Below are 23,602 nucleotides of genomic sequence, written 5' to 3'. Positions count from 1 at the left end.
TACTTAACAGGTTAATCCATCGTTTATATAAATATTAAATCATAAAATTTCAATGACGTCACTTAAAAAGAAAGGTTTTTAATAACAAAGCTTGAGTAGTTCAGAAGATCTTCTATATGCCTTGGGTTTTATTAATCTTGCAAATGGGTATTCTGTAACGGGTATCTAATAAAAAGGGATGGAACACCTCTCACACTCTAAAATTATTGTGGGTTAAGTAAAAATTATTTTGTTCTTGGATTTTTCCTTATTTGAATAGAATTGAATATCCCTCCAAAGAGAAGGTGAGTTTTTTATTATAGATTTAGGATTTATCAATTAATAGTTGTTATTATAATAATAAATATATAATTTAAGATATGATGGTCAATTATTACTAGAGGCGGGAACTTGGACTCGAGACTTGCAACTTGAGTCCATATTTTGAAGACAGTCTCATAATCAAAGACCCGAGACTTGGACTCCAATGCTAGTATATTGCGGACTCAGGAAAAGCGTTAACAAAATGGACCCTATATAGTATATTATAGTAATGGACTTGAAATGAGCTTGAATGACATCTGTGGACTTGATGAAAATATTCAAGGACTTGGACATGACTTGAGATTCGAAGTGAACTTATAGTATAAGGACGTTTTCCCTACTCAAATTAATGCTGTGTTGTAAGCTGCAGGACTTGAACCAATACTCCTAAATCTTTGGAGATATCTGTAGAAAGGTTTGGAAATCTACTATAATTAATAACATTATAAAAATTATAAGAATCTTCCAGTCTCAAAGTTTGTGTATATTGTGAGTTCAAATAAAGTTAAGATTGTTGATGCAATTCATAACCCCACAGCTTATTTAAAGTTATTCTTGGGTAGGAAGACTATAATGTGGAGCCAAAAGAGGTTATTACGAAAATTGAAAAAAAAAAAAAGATTTCTTCTGATGTTGCGTATAAGTAATAAGTTAATTTTTGCGAATATTGCCCTCTTCACTATCAATAAGGATAGAGGAATACTTATAAAAACAATGGGCCCTGTTCATAAGAACTATATGCGTAATAAAATATTATGATGATTTTTAAATCAATTGAATTAATAGCTTAGAAAACGTCTAATTTCATAGTTAAAGCTATTGCCCCTATGTTAATGAACAAAAAATAGGAAACACAATAGACATAGTGATCCTGGAGCAAATAGTAGAGTGAATAATCTGTCAAATGTATCTAGAATTCATTGTCAAAAAATAATTGTATTTAATATTATAATAGTATTTTATAATATTGATATAAGTAAATGTGTGTTTCATTTATGTATTCAGGGTGGAATATTATTTTTACTACACTAAATTTTTTTCTGTGACGGCATTTAAAAAAATTATATGGATATTATTATTTAAACTGGAGTCTTGAATGTATTATAATTGGTTTTCATTAGTTTATATAATGCTAATAAATTTAGTCTACATTACAGATGTTGTTTTATTGAAGTCCTATACTTGCTTTAAGAACATAAATTTCCATGCATATCAAGATAATTTACTTAGTTCCTTGGTTTGTCTCCAAATCATGCCAAATATCAAAGATTTATTCGTTGAAGGTTTCTCCTCAGCAAAAACGAAGTTGTGTGATTTCAATCTCCGTGTTTCATCCCTCTTAATTATATTCCAGGCTGTATGTGTTTTGTAGAGGACCACATTAAATTCATGCTCCAGGATCGTCTTCTACTTTTTTCCAATGACAGATGAGACTCAGAAGTAATAACGGAATCGTAAGCGAGGATGAAGTTTTTAGAACTACAGAAATAATATAGCCTTATAAATAGACCCAGTTTCATAGATATGAGTTGTTTATTTGTTATGTACATCAATGACATTTAAGGATTCAAATCAATGAAAGAGTTTTCTAAGAATATTAGCAGACGAAATAGAGTAGACTTTGGAAGGAGTTTCCATGAAAGATATGCAGTTGAAAGTTGATTAGTTTCTTTATTCCTCACTGTGCATTTCATTCCAGTTTTACTCCTCTTGATTAAACATATCCTCAGTTATTATAGAAGTATACAACGATTCCGTACAAGATATAGAGGGTCAGATGGATATTTTAACCAATGTATGATGAAGTAACAGATTTGGACGTTATAGGACTACTGTACAATGACTGATACATCCATTAAATGAGAGGATATCCATCGATTAATGTGCAAGAATCTTTTCTTAAGAGATGAGACTCCTGAACATGACAGATATTCCAATGTTAATAACACATGGAGTTTAATGGAACTATGAGTTGACTCAGATCCCTATATTCGGATGTTCCGTGAAAAATATTTATCCAAACAATACTTATTGTCTTATAATTAATTAATTTGATGACTAAAGTTTGTCACAATAACAGTTTTCACAAAAAAAACTGATTTTCTTTCATGTCTTCCTCCTTCACCCGATGAAGTAGTTTTTTTCTAGGAGGTTTCTTGACATTTCTCATACTCTTTTGCTTATATATCATGAGTCATGACTCATGAGCAATAATTTATTGCTCATGACATATCTTCAATATTTTGTTCATTGTGAGCACAATTTTACAAGTCCAATATACATATAGAGTCAATGAGGTCTTATAGACAGTATAAGAACTAATTGATGTAGCCTTTCTTGATGTTCACCTTCAAAATTCCACCTACGTTACAAGAAGCACCAGTTTGCAAGCCTGGTTGTCAGAGTTGAAGAAGTTAGAAGAACATACATTCATGGACGTCTCTAAGCTTCTCGACTTCACTCTTCAGAAGAAGAGACGCACGCCGGCTCCATAAAGTTACTTCAGGTTTTGCCGCGTATGATTCATAATTATTCAATGTTTAGAAGAAGAAGTACTTAGTTTTGGTGTGACGACATTATTGTTTTCAATAAATTATATAGTGATTTTTAATTATTTAATTGTTTCTTCTTGGAAAAGAATGGGATGGAAATGCTGTGACCAGAATGTAGACAGGAGTATCACGATACCCCCAAGAACCCTGACATTAGTTATCACAAATTTCCTGGTTTCAATGTACCCCTAATCCTCATCTTCAGTCATGCTGGGAAGGGGCAATACCAAGATCAATCACGGATCTGAAAACCAAAACAACCATTTAGACATTAACAAAAAAATTCAAGGATATGTTGCCTACATTTTAAAGAGGAAGATTTCATTACTAATTCTGTTGACAAGCGATATGGGAAAGGCCGGGAGTATAAAAGGCAACTTTGTAGTCGGTAAAGTACCTCAAATTTCTCGTAATGGATGTATTATTGATTAATTTATGACTTGCAGACGCTTGAAAAATGATGCTGTCCCCTCAGTTTGGCCAAAGCAAAGCAATGCCATCCTTAAGCCTCCGGACTACCTTTCCTTCCATCACCGCCACTAAGGCCAACTCGAGCTTCCACTAGCAGTCAAAGACTCCAACTTGAACACCAACCTCAAAAGGCCTTGGAGTCTGAAATGTTCAACGAGGAAGAAGTGTACACGTTAACTGATATGTTTTGTCAGTTATCACGGGAGACATTGCCATCATAATTTCTTCTTATAAAATCACCCAAATTGTCACTCGTAAAACTTGAAGTTACTGAGGACAAGGGCCTAGAAATCAAAGCAAGTTTGGAAATCGAGGACAACCTCACTTTCAAAGTTTTCCTACGGTATCAGAGGATTAGCAACACTTCAGTCTCTCACTGTCTTGGATTAAAATCGAATAAGATCAATTCCGTGACTGAAGCTATCAATATTGCTGCATATCTTGGATCAAAGGAGCAATTGACTCAATATGACACGTGTGAAGTCATTATGAGCTTGTTGTATAGATTGAAATAATCCTAAGACACCCCAAACGTCAAAGTTGGAATTTTTAATAGAGCAGTTAACATTACTCTTCCAGAACCCAAAAACGAGGAGGTACAGTGCAGGCCTTCTTTCTGTTTGTCTTTTGTGGCAAAATATGAGTACTGCCCTTTACGACAAAATTTATTGATCAAATACTCTCACAATTCCATGTCCTCAGCATCTTAGTGCCCTTTCCAGTGCTGTAACTGTGAAGGGTGGTTTGCCAGTTTCAACCTTACAATATCTAAGTACCAGAATAAAGGACCTGAACAGAAGAGAAAAAAATGTGACTCTCATAATTGATGAGGTCTACTCTGCTCAAAGAGGGGAGTTTGTGAAAGGCAAGTTTCTAGGAACTGAGAACAATCAAACCACTAAAACTGCCCTTACCTTTATGATAAAGTCTGCTGGGGGAAAATAAATGAATTTTTATCTCGTATCCCCGTGGCAAATTTGAATGCCGAATTCATTTTAGTCAATATATAGTCACCATGCAAGCACTATACCAAAGTGGATTTATTGTATCTGTCGATAACCACCCAGCCAACAGGAACTTTTACTCGCAGCTTCTTTGTGCTGGTCATCTGCAAACATCCATAATTCGTCCTCACAATAATTATCTCAAGATGCATCTCCTCTTCGATTCTGTGCACAATTTCAAAAATATCTATAACTGTTTTCAGTGGCAAGAATACTTCAATATCCTCCTGAACTGTCTGGGTGCCAAAACGTTTTTACGTTCCAATTTTGCTCACATTAAAGAGATCTATCACAAGGAATCCACGTATAAAGTAAGACAGGCTCATAAACTTATAATTAAAAAACAACATCATTTGCTAATTATATGGCTCATGTTGGATTTAAATATTTTAATATATGTATTGTAGACCAAAATATCGAGAAAAGAGAAGCACATTGTCTTTACGAGTCTATAATTATATTGCACTTGTTTCCAATGACAAAAGGGACTCATTAGCAGAGCGTTAGTCCGCTCAAGAAATCCTGAGCGCGCTCCCGCTCAGTTACTACTTTAGTGAGCACGCTCCCACTCGTTTTGTAAAGCAACGAGCGCGCTCTCGCTCAATGAAAAATGAGCGGCACTCATTTTTTGCTTGTATTTGAACTTGACAACCCTATGTATGTACATATGTTACAAAAAAAAATCCAATTCAATTTTTTACTTTTCAACCTGTTTTGACTATTAAATAATGGTAATAAAAGACATTTTGATACCAAAATCATGTCTAGCTTCAATATTAAGGAAATTATGACCAATTTATTATCGGAATTTCACGCCTTTTTTACGTAGTGTTAAATCTAGTTATGTTAAACCTACACCAAAATCTGTGATATAATAAAATATGATATTTCAATAAAACAACACAACTTTCTTAAACATCAAGAGAATTGAGTGAAATTTTAATGAATTACAGAATACAGTACTCTGCAAAAAGAGGATATTTTTAAATACCTGCAATTGAATTGTATAATATGAAATTCGAGTATATGAATACCATGCTCTCCATACAATTAATGATAGTTATTAAAAAAAAGGAGAGGTTAAAAATTAAGACAAAGTAACATATATTGCATATAAACATATTGTACACTAATAAAGATTGAAAGAGTTAATGTATGGTTAAAATTGATAAACGTTGCATAACCAGATTTTTTGGAAACTTTAACAAATACAAGAAAAATAAATCTTTTAAAGTTTTTATTTGATCCATTACAATCTATATGTAATTTTGAAAGCTATCTTGAAATGACTTTATGATTTTTGAAAACTCTCACCTCCCTCCTTCTGCTGTATATATTATTTATATATTCTCAGTTCCTACAAATGTTTAATTTGTTCACCAAAAATCAAGCCTTGCCATGTGCATTTGTCAAAAAAGAAAAAAAAAGGGAGAGCGTTTTAAAAAACATGTACCACAAAATTAATAGCTTTTATCAAATTAAAAGTGAAGATATATTTAGTTCCTTACAGTTACATATATATTAATAAATATATAAAAATAATATGGTAAAATAAAAAATGTAATAATAATTTAAGCATGTTTGTAAATGGGTCAGTATTCTCAAAAACACATTGTATCTACAATTTTTTGTGTAACGTGATAATTATTCTCTAATTGCATAGGTCTATAAATTTTAAAATTTAATGTTTTTTGAATAATAGTAAACACATAATCCTTACACAAATCCTTAAATGGAGGAAACAATTATTATTTAGTTAAGATTTTATCGAACATTCCTTCATTAAAGACCTTCCCCACAAAATCTATTTTGTTCTTAATTGACATGTATGCTAGGAACGTAAGTCTTCCATTATATTCTACCAGTTATTCCATAATTGGTAGGGTCTTCATTACCATCCCCTAATTTACCCCTGAGTTTGTCTTCCAAAACTCGGATTGGGCCTTTACATTCCATCTCTTCAATTGTACGACCTATTATGCTATTCAGTTTTTCTTAAAAATCCTAACATTTCCAATAATCTCCTGAACCAATAAAATGTAATGACCTTCAAAAGGTCTTTGAAGGAGATCAATCCTAATCTACCGTAATTTTTGGGAAATGTTGTCCTCTTCCACGTAATTATCCTAAATGGTCCAGTCAGAAACAAAAAACAACTACAAACTTGTTCCATCCTTATATAAAAGTTATTTGAGAAGGGAGTGACCCTCAAAAGATGGATGACTTTTGGTAAAATAAGCGTGTTCCATATATAAATTCTAGCGGGGATATTTCTTCCAATTAGAGTTGTATATCTATATATTCTTATCCTTATTCTGTGTTCGATTTCCCTTTGGTTCTCAATTGTGTCACTCTCGTCCAATGTTACCCCAGTACCCAATATTTTAAGGGCCCGAGCCATTTCAATGTTTTTAATACTTAACCCTCCTCCACAGCTAGACACAATTTTTTACTTTTGAAAGTTAACTGTCAAGGCTGAAACACGGGTAAATTATTCAATAAGAATGTTTAATTTCCTCCACTGTCCATTGTAAATTGTTGTCATATGTATCACCTGCGTAAACTTCGACCTTTTTTTTTATTCCCAATCCTCACACCTCTAATATTTTCACAAGAACTATAAATCAGATCTATATTTATAGTCTCTAGACTCAAATTACTCAATAGTACTTATATAAGCTAAATAATATATTATTAAAAAATTGTTTATTAGAGTCGGAGTCGAGCATTTTTTTTTTTACAAACTCTTCAGCCCTGGTTTGAATATTATTAAATAGGTTCAACGATTCTAATTTAAGTTTTTATTAGATCATTACTTGTTGTTGTAGTACCCACATTTTTCACGTTTGTTCAAATTGTTCACCTGTTGGGTATAAATTATTAAGTAATATACAGCTTAGTGTATATTGAAAAGCCTATTTAAATATGATATCCAAAATTTATTTATATAAATAATAAGATGGCCAATATATATATATATATATAAATGAGGTCTGCTAATATATGGAGTGGACCAAGGGTCAATCATAAAAACTCATGTAGGAGGAAGGATATTTTTTATGGTTAAAAATTAAATGGCAAAACCTAATTTACTTTGTACAATATTACACCCTTTTTATTTCATCAGTATCATATAATCTATGGCAAGTAACTTCCCACAATTAATGTAGTGAATGTTTCAACCTGGGATTGCTACAGATATACCTTTAAACATTTTTCTACAAGTCACTTAAAAACAATAGCCAAAAATAGTGTTTAGATTGAACATTTTATCCGTTAAAGTTAGGAGTCATCTCTTTGGCAAAGGATGTACAATATTTATAACGTAAATCTTTAATTAAGAAAGAGAGAGAGGATCGAAAGGATGAATGAGGATAATTTAATTACTAATATTAATATTATAGTAGGCAGTATTTTTAATTAATTTTGTTTTATATAATAATAGCATAATTAGTAGTGTAGTGGAAAAAATACATTCTATCTGTGATAAATGTGAAAAAATAATTTAAAATTAACTCTTCACATTCACACTAAGATTTAGCTAGTGTATTAGTTTCATATTTGCTCATCTTGCTGACCGAATTAGATATGAAGTTTCCACTAAGCCTAGCTTTTAAATTATTATTTTGCTAATTTCTTCTAATACAATTATAACTTTTTTATGTAATAATCATTGAAATGTTTGAGTAGAAAATCAAATTTTACGAAGCGAATTCTAGAAAGTATTTTTGTTAGAGGATGTCCCCCATCATTTTGTTAAGCAGTCATTGGTTTACTATTATTTTACATGTAAAAAAAACAAACCATGTATGGAACACTTACTGAAATCTTCGGAAATTATAGTTTGTGTAATAATCCTACATCGTATTAAAATAGAAAAACAACGGTAAAAACGTATTTATTCCGGAAACGGAGAAGGATATAAACTTTGTTCAGAATTCTGAGTTACGTACTTAAGGCCATATTTAATTCTGATCAGACTTGGGTTCTGGAGGGTAAGTTTTTTTCTCTCTCGCTAACAAGTTGATTTTTTTTTTTTCACAAAACAAGAACAATTCCCCGTGTCTCAAAGTTTTTTTAAGGTATGGGTTGTCCATTCGAAAATGCAGACAAAAAGTTAAAAAATCCAAAAAACGAATTATTTTACTAACATAACGTATATTAAATACGAAGGAAAAAAAGGGAATTAGGAAGAGGTTGAACAATTTTATCTTAGTGTGCACCTTCAATCTTCATTATGGTTGAAGAAGAAACAAGGCAAGTTAGCAATGGCAATAACAATGAATAAATCATAGGGTCAAACATAATAAAAAATTGCTTTATATTTACCAAAATCAGTATTTTCACATGGTCAATTATATGTTCCGTTTTCAAGAAAGTCAAAAGGGGATGCAGGTTTGATTATACAAGGAGCACTATATACATGGAGAGGTCACTTCTCTTCAGAAAATACATAGGTTGACATCAAAGTTAATAGAAATACAAGGTTAGACCTAGAGGCTTCCTAGAATTTTCAATTTGATGTATCGTACCGACTTCTGGGTAATGTTAGGCAGATTTTTGACAAAACACGCAACTACTCATAGTTTATGTCGTCACTATTGCTAGAATTTTCAATTTAATTTATCGTACTCAATGCTTGGAAAGAAAAGTAGATTTTGAGCAAAACACACAACCACTAATACACAATGACGTCACTAATAAAAGCGTGGTGAAAGTCAAACATCAGTCTTACACGCGTTATGGTATAACCTTGTATTTCTATTAACCTTGGGTTGACATAAACAATCATCTTTGGTATATCCAATCAAATTTATAGGAGAATTGCAAAGTGCAGACTTTTGTCATCAATAGATGTCCCGCTCTATCATACGAGAGACATCAAGCCATGAATGAAGAAAACGAAGACATTCGTATTTTAAAATGTATGAAAAGTAAAAAAATAAAAAATATTATTGAATAAAATTTTAACGTAAACTAGGTTTTAGAATCTGCTGTAGTACCACAAATGTGGTCGTGTTCGTTGCCTTATATTTGTACAATTTTAGTTTATGTATGTATGACAATTAGTAATAAATATTTAACTAACTAGTGTGTCTATGTAAGTCACGCGGATTAGCAAGTTTGTCTCAGTATAAAATATATAAAACGGGTACATCCTATCTCATAAAAATAATTTTCATATTTCTATATTATAGATCTATTAACATCTTCTAAATTTCTTCCCTTAAAGTTGCTAATATGATATGTTATACAATGAGTAATCAAAAACTAATGGCTAACACTTTATCCGTAGCAGTAGATTACTTGTAAATTGATAAGTTAAAGTATTATAACGTATATTGGAGATATTAATTTAAAAAAGGATTGGTAAAAATAAAAAATAAACTGAAATGACGATTAACTATTACAAAAAACATTAGAAATTTTAATAGAAGTTATACATAGAAAATCAAACAAATTAATAATGACAAATTATAATCAACAAACTAGTAGCGACAAATGTAAATTATACATATACAAAATATAATGAGACATTTTTTCTATGAAATAAATATACTAGTTAATTATTAATAGAAATAAAATCTGTCTTCATCCTATCATACTTCAAATATATTACACATACTTCAAAATTATCTTAAATAAATTCCACATCTACATGTTCGAATCCATGGAGCATACTCAAGTGCTTACCCGAAGAAATAGATGTAAGACAAACACGTTGGACACCATTTGAAGCTAAGAACCCCTTAGAGATCATTCAGGCAGTTGTTCGTCGTTGTTCGTAAATCCATATACAATTTAACTTACAACTGCAAAAAAACAGGGGTTGTATTTGTGCGTTTCTCTATATAATGGCTAAAGTATAGGGTAATTACCAGCACTCATTCTCTTGGTAGTATTTACGGGAAGACTCATTAGGAAAGGATCTGTATTTTATATGGAAGGTAACAAGAGACCACGATAAATTTCTTATATGAATGCAGTAAGACAGGCAAAATTATGGGACTATTTTCCCCTAGTGATAGATGGGAAACATAAAAGATTTCCTAGAATAAAGAGTTTCTGTTATACTTATACTGGCCCAGAATGGGAATTAATTAATTTTATAATTAGCAAATTGCAGAGTATTTTCTATAAATTTAGATGTACCAAAACCCCCTTGTCAGAGTTGGTACAAATTATCCAACTCCTGACTCTGATTCCAACTCAACCAAAAAAAGGCACCGACTCCACCTCTAACTCTCACTCTGCAGCTTTCATTCAACCTAAATGGTTCTACATTTCATATAAATTTTATTAGTTTCTTCAAAATAGACAAAAACAAAAAACTTATAGTAAAAATATTTTTAACATAGAATGTAACAATTTCAAAAAATCATCTTTTTGAACATAGAATAGTTTTTACGTATATCCTAAAAACATAAACACATTAACAAAATAAACTACTTGTTGCTACATGCTGTGCTATTATATCTGGGGGACCAGCTGTCCACCTGCAAAATTTGTTGGCCGGCGTGCATCATAGTATGTTATCATAGAAGGGGCAAAAAGTTTTGATATTTATTAATGTTTTTTAAACGAAATAAGTGAGATATTTTTCATAATTTTATGTCGAAATTACTTAGAAGTAATCATAAAGTAATACATTTTAAACCCAATATCCCGGCTCCTGTGACATACACATTATGTTTATAAAGGTCTTTAGAAGACTGTACTGAAATGACAAAAGTTGGGAATTTGGTATCGCGTGATATTTTTTATTTTACATTTTATTCCACTAAACAAGAAAATAACCATCAAAAGTTAAAAAAAAGGTCCTTTATGAACGCGTTTTGATTGGAAAATCTGAAAAATGTAGAAAAAGAGGAAATTTTGGTGTTGTTTCATTAAAATTATCGATTTGAATCCAGTTAGAGGACTTTTATTTTTTTAAGTATTATAGATGTAACAATTAGACTACAATATTTTACAATCTTTTTCTAACTTGCCTCAGAGGATAAGTATTTTAGTTCCGAACATGCGGCCAATAAATAAATATTATATTTTGGTACCGCGTATTATGTGCATGCATTTTGATGTTTTCCTTCATTTTCATTATCTCATTTTTTGATTCCAAATGTCAAATATATTATTATTAAATATACTTTCGTTGTTCATTTATGTCAAATAAAACAAATTATTTTACAAATTTATAATTTTGGACTACGAAAACCGTCAATTAAATTCTTAAAAATATGAGCTTTAATTTATTGTTTCTTCATTTCTAGTGTTGATTTGTTTTATTTAAACATATTTATATATATTTTTCAAGTTTGATATTTTCCATTTAATATTAATATTTAATTCCTTTTTTTCCCCCAACAACTTTTCAAAAAGAAAATATGAATAAATAATTCTTTTTAATTACTTTGTTTATTTCTTTAATAGGGGAAATAAAATAAAATTTTAATTTGGCTCTGATATAGCTCTTTTGTCCATAAAATTTGACCCAAAGCGTTGGTTACTTCTTTTACTGCACGTTCAGAACTTTGTTTGTGGCATGGTATTTTGGAAAGTTGAGGCGATCAAGAGACAAAACTAATCAGTTGACTTTGAGGAATGTCTACCATAATCAAAGGCTCAGTGGCTTTGTTCAAATCCTGGATATTAATAATTGAAATAGCATCCCAATTGAGGTTAAGTGAACAGTATGTCCATACACTAATATCTCCCAAATCACTTCTGTCTCTTATTTTTGATATCCTTAATTGCTTATCTTCGTGCTTAGAGCTTGATAGTAAAGATATTATAACATGCTCAGAGTCTGCAGGCCCCACATCTTTCTCCACAAATTTCATGACGATACTTTTTACTTTTTCTTATGTTCTGAATTAATTGTATTTGATGTAACATATGTGATGGACTGGTTAAAAAATTTAAATCTACTTTAATTTCGAACCACATATGGAAGTAAAAATTCACAATCAACTTGACTATATCGCGCAACTTTTTGTTTTATCTCCAGCCAGATCATGCTTTGAGATGTAGAGACGTACAAAACAACTTGCCGATATGAGCCATATTGAATGTAAAAGAATTACTGTTTTCAATTTAAGAAGTTATTTATCTGCAATTCCTAAGATAATCATTTTGTAATGCGATAAACATAAAATTGATATTCAGACAAATCATCCGACACTTTCAGACATTTAACGCAGGGGAAAACTTGTGCTTATTTTTCTGAACTTCTAATGAAATTCGAAGTCGTGAATGTTACCCCAAATAATTTCCCCCAAGTTTCCCTATTTATAATACATAAACGCTTAATAAAGTTGATATATAATATTCATATCATCTAGGACACCTGAAAACGAGTAAGCTCATTTTTTGGGACCATCAAACTTATTATTATGTGACATAGCGGTTATTTATTGGTATGAAGTTCACACACTATTCAAACAAGTCTATGGACCAAAAGTTTCTCTATTAGTTGTACTGTGGACAGGTTCTACTATCTTTAATATTAAGCTTTGAAGGAAAATGATAGACAATTCGGGATATCAAAAATAAGAAACATAAGAGATGGAAGTGATTTGGGAGATATCAGTGTATACTCTTCATCTTATCTCAATCAGGATGATACTTCAATTATTAATGTGAAGAATTGGAACAACACCATTGACACTTTTATCATGGTAGTCATTCCTCAAAGTCAACTGATTAGTTTTATCGAAAAAAAACCAAAAAAAACTAAATATTCCTAATGAATGAAAAATATCAAACTTATAGCATATAAAAATTTGCTGAAAAAAAAAAATCAACCTTAGAAATTAAGGAATAATAAATAAAAGGTCGTATTTTTAAAAGTGTCATTGACATTTTTTGTTGTTCAAAATTATAAATTGGTAAAATAGGGTGACTTATTAGGTATAAATATACAACAAAAGTATATTTGATAATAATATATTGGACACTTGGTATCAAAAAATGAGATCTGAGTCGTAAAAATAAAGAAAAACGTCAAAATCAATGCGCGTTATACGTGATACCAAATATAATATTTATTTATTGGCAGCATGTTTGGAACTAAAATACTAATCCTTTGAGGCAAGTTAGAGAAAGATTGCAAAAATACTGTAGTCTAATATATGTTTCATCTATAATACTTTAAAAAATAAAAATCCTCTAACTGTATTCAAATCGATCATTTTAATGAAACAACACCAAAATTTCCTCTTTTTCTACATTTTTCAGATTTTCCAATCAAAACGCGTTCATGAACATTTTTTTACGTTTGATGGTTATTTTCTTGTTTAGAGGTATAAAATGCAAAATGAAAATAAATATCTGGCGATACCAAATTCCCAACATTTTGTTATTGTGGTACAACCTAGATTTGAGAAATAGTGTTGCCCTTATAACCTACTTACATATTAGCTTAAAATAATTATGCAATTCTTTCCTTTTGGTCCCTTTTTTCCCATTGCCTTTTTTTCCTATAATCATATTTGACATGTCTATACAAGATGTTAATGTTCTGTTTGACTAGAATTGTGCAAATAAAATTTCAATTTTCTAAAAGAGGAACCTATAAGATGCAAAAATTACCATTTTACTACGATTTCATCAATGATTCTTAATAAAATCTTTACATATATATTAAAACTTTAAGCCCAATGTCAAACATTTTCATTCACTATGAATCTGTTTTTCAACAAACCTATTGTGATGAGGGTTCAAAACTCAGCCTGTTTAATTTATACATTTTTACAAGAGCTTAAAGTTGATTACATTTCTTTTTTAAATATACCAAAAGAGTGACGAAATAACTAATTGAAGTTTTTGTCTCAAGTTATTTGGTTCACTCGAGTTTATTGTCCCCCACACAAAGAAAAATCCTTAGCACTGTTCTGCAAACAGAGCCGATTTTAGTGTGAGCTATGCCTGGGGTAAGTATAAATTTGCTGGATCCTTGTCTTTCTTTCCCTTTTTTAAATTTGATTTTTCAAAAATATTTCTAAGGCATATTCTTTTTTTCAAATAACATTTATATTTATAAATGTTTTCTCAGTGTATACTTAAAAACATCTACCCAGCGTAGGACCTCAGTCAAGAGCAGGGACTGAAGCTATGTCTATAGTTATGTAAGATATGACCTTGATGCATAGAAGAATTTTTCTAGTTGGCAATCTGAAGAGTATTTTTTATTTTCCAAAACTGTTATCATTATCCTTTAATTTTTAAGAGAGAACATCTAAGTAACCGTGAGTGTTGTGTGAATTAATGAAGGACAGTAACATGAGTAAGGGATTTATAACCAGACTTGAATATTAAATGTCCTAAAAAGTGGGAGCGGATTTTTAAAAATTGGCAATCCATATAATACTAGAAACTAGTGATAGAAGCTGTCATAATTATTTTTTTATTCTTTAGGAGAAAATATATCATAACTCATAATCATATAAAAATAAATAACCCGTAACTACTAACTGCATATTTTTTAAGTTTTAGCAACGTATAAAGTTGTATCGTGATGAATTTTGAGATAGAGTATTGGCTATTGATATTAAATCCTGAATCGCTGATAATAGTGGTAAAAATGTATGGAGTTACGAAGCAGATTCGAGGTTTTTTGCATGCCCTCTTTGTTATTATAAAACTATAGAACTGAAGACCTTCAAAGTAGAACAACACAATAAAACTCAAATTCATGACAGGAATTTTGTTTATGGAAATGTACACTGGAAAAGTAAACTTGAAGGGAAGGGTATATTTCTTGCATTGGATGAAACTACTGAAACTCGACAGAGATCCATAACTATAGTGTTGGTTGGTCCTTTATATGGTTATTTTGTGGGTCTTCTTTATCTTATTAATCTGAAAGATGTTATGAAAGCCGACAGTAAGATGATTACAAGTATTCATGTAAAAAGTATCAGCAACGTTCTTGGCTCCGATTTCAGAGGCAAAGACAGAAGGCTTTCATTAACAAATGAATTATCATATTAAATTAAAGCAGCCGAAAACATTTTCCAATGTCACTTGTCTAACTCAGTATCCCAACAGAATAGCAAGAGTAGTAATATTAGTAGTTTTAATATCAATACATCAAATTGTGAGAATTTACTCCTGAAATCATCGATCACAATAGCAATTTTTGTAAATACAAACACACTCCAATCATTAACTGTAATTTTTAGAGAGTTTTCAGTGTGATGTCGTACGTAAATGTACCGAAACGGTCCTGCTTTATGAAAAATTAATTACTTCAAGGATATTATGATAATCAAATTGAACATTGAATTATTAAATGTTGGAGATTTACTATGAAGATACTTAAATGATCTAATAAATCATGACAAGTATTATTATTTATTTAATTTATTATATTTTGAGCGACTTAATTTGGCTATTGGAACCGATGTCTACGATGGCGAATGAAAGTTTGGTCATTATAGAAGTGGGCAGCTGTAATAACGGGTGGCCCATCTAGCGGTTGCATTTTGAACTACCACTTTTTTGACGTCTGACAGCTGTAATAACATTTTTATTGTGTCTAGTATTTTGTAAAAGGTCTCCGGTTTACGAAATGGTTAAGTTTACGCTCGAAGAAAATTGGGAAATACTGAAGACTTACTTCCAAAATGGAGAGTCTTCAAGCGAAACTATAAGAAAATTACGTCGGTCGAAATAAAGCGCCTTCCAGGCTGTTTGCGGATAAATTTGTTAAGCGTGTGCGCGAACCTGGTTTGTTAATGGATAAAACAACGCGTTCCCGTGTTCGTCCAGTGCGCTCAATCGTAAACATTGCTGCTGTAGCCGAAAGCGAAAAAACGAGAAAACGAGCAAGGAGCTGCCGTTACAGTCAATGGTGAGCGCTATCGGGCCATATTGGAAGATTTTTTGTTCCCCAATAGGAAGACATCGACGACATTTGGTTCCAACAAGATGGCGCTACGTGCCACACATCCAACGTTACAGTGGATCTTTTGCGCACTGTCTTCGACAATTGCATCATAAGCCGAAACGGCAACGTCAATTGGCCACCTCGTAGCTGCGATTTGACTCTATTGGACTATTTTTTTTTTTGTGGGGAACCGTCAAGGATAAATGTTACGCCAACCATCCAGATTCGATTGACGATTTGAAATACGAAATTGGAGTCACCATTGCAGCTCACACAGTCGAAAATGTATTGAAAAATTAGGTCGAAAGAATGGGCTACTGTAAGGCCAGCGACGGCGGCCATATGAATAAAGTGGTGTTCCATTATTGCCTGGAATGTTGAGGCTTTTAAATAAAAAAAAATAGTTATTGAAAAATATCCATCTGTCTTTTTTTTTATAGCGATATCAAAAAAAAAAAAAAGTTTCGTGGCCCACTCTTTATGTATCTAATATTAAAAATAAAAGTAATAATTTCTAACTATTTATTAGTATTATTACATTTAGAATATATTGTGGGGTCAATCAGCTTTCTTCCTTATAAATCTCTATGTTTCATTTGATTATCATATTCTTGACGTGGACCTCAAACAGGAAGGACCTTTATGGTACATTTATGTCCGTCATGCCACTCAAAACCCTTTCGCAGTCAAAGTTAACGATAGGAGTGTTTTGTATTAGAAAAACTCGCTATCGTGATTGATGGTTTGGAGTTCCCATTATCTCAATTAGAATTATTCCTCGTTGTTCTCTATCTCTTACTAACATATAGTTTTGAAAGGTTCAAGGTTCATATCTTGGCATAGATTTTTAACGGCATCAACTTATCAGCTCCGAAAATTGTATTATCTCATGCGATTTAGATTAATCGGATTCTGTAGATCTACCAGGAAAAATAGAAATATTGATAGGAGCTAATATGATCAATCGAAAATAACATCTATTCCAGATAGAATTGGGAAACAGGATGAGCCGTTCTCAAAACATACGTAACTTGGATGGGTTATTAGTGGGAGTATAGTCTCTCATTTAATCGTCATTATGCTTGTGTATCTCATATATCTATAAAACAAGAAGTTCCTGATAATTCAAAATTTTGGAAACTAGAAGAAATTGGTATCTCTAATAAGAAACATATATCAAAAAATGAATCGAAGCTTGAGGAAGTTTTTCGTTCTAAGATTAGAATGACAGACAATGGTCACATCGAGGCTCCTTTACCTTTGATGGATGACTTTTTGTACATGTCAGAGTCAAAAGCACTCGCTCTCAAACGTTTCAATAAACTAGAATCATCATTTCGTAGGAGGGCTGAATTTGGAAATGCATATCGGAATACTTGCAAAGTAATTTTGATTTGGGTTTCACTAAAGTGATACCGTATGATGAAGTAGCAATCAAAGATAATATGGTTTGTTATTTACCTCATCATGGTGTGATAAAAGAAACGTCTACTACAACTAAATTAAGGATTGTTTTTGATGCATCAATGAAAGGGAATCATGGTAAATCGCTTAATGATCAGCTTTATGTAAGCCCAAAGATACAATTTGATCTTATAGACATTTTATACTGGTGGAGTTTTCGGCCTGTAGCTATTGTGGCTGACATAACAAAAATGTACAATCAAGTTTATGTTCAAGACAACAAGATCTTCTGCGGTGTTTTTTTTTAGACTAAAAATAAATGGCCCTATGAAAGAGTGTCGCCATACGAGGCATGTTTTTGGAATGACAAGTGCTACTCATTCGTGTACATCTGCTGTCAAGATGAATACTCAGAAATTCAAATCACAATATCAAATTGCAGTGAATGTTATTGATAATTATATGTACGTGGATGATTGGTCACTGGAACAGAAGCAAAATAAATGGTGGATCAACTTATTAAGATAAAATATTATGGTCAATTTCACTACGGAAATGATTTCACATCTTCTTAATGAATTGCTCAATAACAAAGATATAACTCTATTAATTGATGAAACTAAGGCTCTCGGTTATTCTTGGAATCCAAAGGAAGATTTATCTGTTCATGGATTTTAACGAGGAGTCAAAATCACAAACGAAAAGGGCTAAACTCATCTTTCAAGAAACATGGAATCTGGCTTAGAAATTGATACAATGGAAACGTTTAAGACTTCTGAAATCCTTTTCAGTTCCTAGATGTGTCATGAAACCCAATTTTAATTATAAAGATGCTGAGTTGTATATTTTTGGAGATGCTTCGTCCAAGGGATGGAGTGCAGTGCTTTATGTCAGAGTTCGTGCATGGACAGATTCTGCTGTTGTTTTTCATTGGATTCAAAGTGAGGGATCAAATGCTATGTTATTACTGGTGAAGGTAATAATGAAATAGACTGTGAAAAAAAGTAATTTATAAAAAAACTGTTCGAGATATTCCCACTCCTTTATCTCAAATCCTAAATACATTTTCGCCTATGATCAAGATTCAAAGATCTATAGCGTGGTAAAAACCACTAACTATATTGTTTAAGGGAAGTATGCCCAAACCAGATGGTGCACTTTCTCTTGAAAAGCTGGAAATTGCAATAAAATGTATTGTGCGAGATGAGCAAGAAATCTATTTTGTCAATCAATTCAAGAGTTTAAGTCAAGGTGATTTGTTATCAAAGAAGGATAGTCTTGCAAGTTTAGATATTATCTGGGATACTCATGATCAATTAATAAGGGTTGGAGGTCGCCTGAATAAAATTGAAATATTACCATCCTATACCCGACGTCCGATGTTAGTTTTAAATCTATCACGTTTTGCTGTTCTTCTTATTGAACATGAGAGATTACTTCACTCTTGTCCTGCTACAATTTTATAATTACTCTGTTCTCGTTATTTTATTGTTCGAGGGAAACAATTAGTCAATTCAATAATATGTAAATGTGTTAGATGTCAACGTTCTTTAGTCTTTCTTTAGTTTTTGCATGGAAAACAATGGTGATAGTAACAAAAAAATATTCTTCGTCGTCAATTTGGAAATTCACATATGACGGTTTGATTCGAACTGCCGAAGTGAAGCTTTCAAATGGAAAAGTTTATCAACGCCCTAAAATCAAGTTAGCTTTGGTCTTGCAATCTGAAAATATATGATCCCCCTGAGGGTGCTCATGGTGTGGAGTATGGATGGTGAAGTCGTAACAATTGATTTGTTATATTGTTGTTTCCCTATATAATTTCTATTCATTTCTTTAATATGTCTCCTTTTGATGTTGTTGTCGTTTTTTCTTATTATGTACACGAGCGAGTTACACTCCTGTATGTATATATATATATAAATTAATCGTCGTTGTGTGTGTTGGAGGTGGCATGTGGTCGCCTTTAATAAAATTAGAATTACGGTCCACTAATTAATTTTTTGTTGTGAGTTAGGCCCGTCCTTGCCTCTAAAAGGAAAGAAAACGCTCGGGAAAGGTCTTGTTCAGAGTTATTACTTTGCATATATATATATATATATAGATAACGCATATTGTATAAACACGATAACAAAAAAAAAGGGAGAAGAAGATCCATAGGATCATAAGAAAATATACAATGTTAACTAGATTGGATTCAAATTTTGTTGAATAAACATTATTTATGATTCTGCCACATTTGTATCCAGATATACATATTCGGATATTTGTATCCACGACATTTGTTTCCACATTAAAAAGATTTAGGGAAATAGTGAGTAACTCTTTCTGTTTCTGAGTCACACACAGCCTTTAATTAATATGGAGTGTTTTTTATAGAGCTTCCTGTTTCTTGTGAAGTCAATGATAAATCTTTTGGAAATGATGTATTCGTGAAGATGAGACAATGAGTCAATAGGTGAGAAGTGACACAGATCGCAAATGTTGATGTGAAGGGCATCTGTCCTCTACAAGGAGATAATACCCCATCCAAGGAGTGAGGAAGGAAGAAGGAATATCCCTTGAAAGGAAACTTCTACTACTTTACCTGACCTATCCCATCTAGTTGGCCCAGGTCCGTGCTGGTTCTCGATAATCACACAGTCATGTTTTCTCAAATGTTCTTTTCTCTTAGATCCCGCCACTAGGCCTTCATAAACCCTTATCCCCCTTGCTCACATCCCTTTTTCGTTTAGGTCCAACGCTTCTCACCATTTGAGGTAAACTTTGGAATTAAATTCTTTGTTCTTTTTTGTCCAACCTAGCCAAACAGTCTTTCATATGTGTACATAAAATTGTTCCTATATCAGAGTCTGGTTTATTTATCACAATTAACATATTCATTATTGTTCATTGTTTCCATGATCAATGTTGTATTGCAGCATTCTCTTGACTTTCTTAATTGCTACCTCTGCTCTTCCATTAGACTGCAGAAAATAAGCAGAGGACATGTGGTGGGTGATCCCCTATTTGCTTAAAAATCGCCCCGTTACATAGGATGTAAATTCCGCCCCATTTTCGCTTGAGATTTCTTTATCAACTCCAAACGTCGAGAAACAAAATCTTCAAGCTTGCCAACAATCCCTTTACTCCTTTAGAATCAGATGAACCGTACATCCCTGTCCATCCCGACAATAGTTGTCACCAATGGCTTCGAATGGTGTATCTGGGACATTCGAAAGTATAGTTGGAAATCTAGGCTGTAAATATGCAATAGAGTTGGAGAAATTATGTACATAAATCCCTCGTACTTCTAATGTCGTTTGTAATTCCTGACTAAAACAAACATGATGCCGCATGAGATATCATTACTGAGGTTCCCTAATAAGCCGCGTGCAATACATTATCTAGGAGTTGTTCTGGTACGATCACTTTGTCCTGATACATAATCACGCCATGCATTTGATACAAAGACTTCAAAACTCCTTCCTCCATTATTATCAGCAGTGTCTGAGAAACGGTATTTCGTCTCGTTACATCTGCAATTTCTCTCGAGATGATTCTTTCCAGCTAAGGTACATACCTTATCAACGCCATCAACAACTCCTCCTCTTCATTTGCAGTCACATCCCCTCTTCTTTCCATGGTATTTCTTGACCCGAAAATAGTTACAATTTCTAAGAACAGACTTTTAAAGTATAGTTCTGAAAATCCTGATACATTTTCATTTGCTGAAACAATTAATACATTTCTGTGTGTAGCTTCAGTTAGACATCCATAACTAGGATTTATAAAAAGAAGATAAACCCATTTTCTATTTATCAAAGGCACATTTTTACACAACATTTTAAGTATCACCTTCATGTCACAAACATGGACTTATCAATGATAAATGGATTCCAAATTATAATTAAATATTTGCTATATATTTTTTAGTTTATTGTTGTTAGTTCTATTATTAGACAAAAGGATAAGCAATTTAGAAAAATAAAGATATTCTGTGAAGTTTGAATTACTTATTTATATGCTTTCTAATATCTTTTTTCAATCTTTAGCTTTATTGCGGACATTCAAATGATGATTTTTATTGCTATTGTATTTAGTGAGGACAAGTTTCGAAATAATTCCTATTCTTAGAAATTAATATATTATTTATTTGTATTATAAATTGTTGTAGCAATATGAAAGTGGGTATAAGAAATTCACTTAAGGTCATGCTTTAGAAAAGTTCAATTGCCGGGTACCATACAAATATTTAAGCATTTACCCAAAAGCTTATATATCTGAAGAGGAGAGAAAGTCCTTATACTACAAGTCCAAGCCCTTGAATATTTTTATCGATATTTCAAAATTATTTTCCGTTAATTTCAAGTCAATAATTATATTATAGGATTGATAAGTGTTAAGGGTTTTATTGAGTTCACTATTTACTAGCTCTGGAGTCCAAATCGAGTCGTCAGACTTAGTTATTGATTCCAAGTCGATTCTCGAGTCATTGATTATGAGATCAAGTTGAGTTGTAGGTCTACAAAATACTAGTATACATACATTAACTAAAATGGCGGATGGTCTTATGGAATTCAACATGGGAGGTTGGTTAGTATTTGAAGGCGAACGAAGACAATTTGCCGGACAGACACTTTGCTGAAAAAATGATAAGTATATTTGATGATACTTCACGCTACAATACAATGTAATTATGATGCCTATTCATGTTATAAGAATTTTAAAGGATAAAATGTTTAATTATTTGTCACGAATAGTAATGATTAAGTGTTGATTAATAAATAATTGATACATTTCATTATGAAGATGCACCAATAGTTGGCTCGAACTGCTATTAGCACCGTTGTAATAAAAATAATGATAACTACCCAATAAATATATTAGAAAGAGAAACAGATGTTTGAGGAGGAGAAAGAGTCAATCAATCAATGATTGGGATTCAATGGAGAATGCGAATGAATTAATTGTTTCGATCGAATGTGTTGGAGTTCTCATTATGATCGACACTTCTATATCCTAAGGTCGTCTCTGACTATATATTTATCATGATGTATTTGTTATTGGAGTAGTTTATTAGAAGCAGCACTTAAAAATAATATATTATCTTGTCCATTCACAGTACATTCAAGGGTATATTAATTTCTAGAAAAGAATAAGAGAATCTTATGACGACTATTGTATATCATGCCGAAAAATATTTTGTCTGGTTTTCATCCTTCTCTTGTGTAATCCTGTGTATAATGTTAAATGTAAAAGTGGCAGATCATATAATACTAGAAATATTGATTGGTTACAACATCTATCATGCGTGTAAACGTAATAAATTAATAAATCAACAACTCTCCATTTCAAAATGAATCGGCTTTCATATTTGAAATTTGTCTTGTTTGTAAGAGGAAAAAACTATTATAAATTAAATTTTGAAAGTACAAAAATAATTAACATGTCCTTTCCTCTCTCCTAAACAAATCAGAGAACCTCTGTATTTTGAAAAGGAGAACTGTGAAGATTTGAATATTATAAAATGCTATCTTATTAGAAATATATCATTTTGCCTACTCGAATGATAGATGTGGTAACCCATCTTAAGTAATTTAAGGACTCAGAAAAGAATTCCCGTTGGAGTAGAGCCTGCTTACGTTATGACAGCATTGTTGTTGTTTTTTTAACATCCGAAAGTACTTAGAATTTGAAAGTCTACGCATTAGTTTGCCACCTAAAGTGTGTCACAGGTGGTAGGCTGAAGTCTATAATTAATGCAAAAAGTTTGTTCATTAGTATATTTTAAAAAAATATTCAGTACAAAACTAGTATTTATAAATAATTCACTTTGTAACAATATTTTTGTTCCTGTGCCAAAAATTTATTTTTTATATGGAACAAATGAAAATTAAAAAAATAAAATTATTTTGTAGTAAAAAGTAATTCATCAGATAATAATATTTTTGATGAAATAAACTTTTTTTATATTTATATATATATAGAGTTACATG

General features: G+C 31.7%; 2 long non-coding RNA genes across 2 annotated transcripts in view; both read left to right on the top strand.

The window, feature by feature from the left end:
• Nucleotides 1–63: 63 nt before the first annotated feature.
• On the top strand, nt 64–1,456 carry LOC121132168 (uncharacterized). The gene is made up of 2 exons (XR_005869249.2): nt 64–284; nt 358–1,456. It is a non-coding gene; the product is annotated as an uncharacterized lncRNA (long non-coding RNA).
• Nucleotides 1,457–2,805: 1,349 nt separating this feature from the next.
• The window catches only part of LOC121132412 (uncharacterized), a 49,908-nt gene continuing 29,111 nt past the window's right edge, over nt 2,806–23,602 (top strand). The window contains exons 1-2 of the long non-coding RNA XR_005869324.2: nt 2,806–3,243; nt 3,302–4,641. This is a non-coding gene — a long non-coding RNA (uncharacterized lncRNA). The remainder of the gene's footprint in view (nt 3,244–3,301; nt 4,642–23,602) is intronic.

The sequence above is a fragment of the Lepeophtheirus salmonis genome, chromosome 2 (genome assembly GCF_016086655.4).
Source record: "Lepeophtheirus salmonis chromosome 2, UVic_Lsal_1.4, whole genome shotgun sequence".
Lineage (NCBI taxonomy): Eukaryota > Metazoa > Arthropoda > Copepoda > Siphonostomatoida > Caligidae > Lepeophtheirus > Lepeophtheirus salmonis.
Note: the sequence above shows the minus strand (reverse complement) of the source record. Positions and strands in the feature narration are given on the sequence as shown.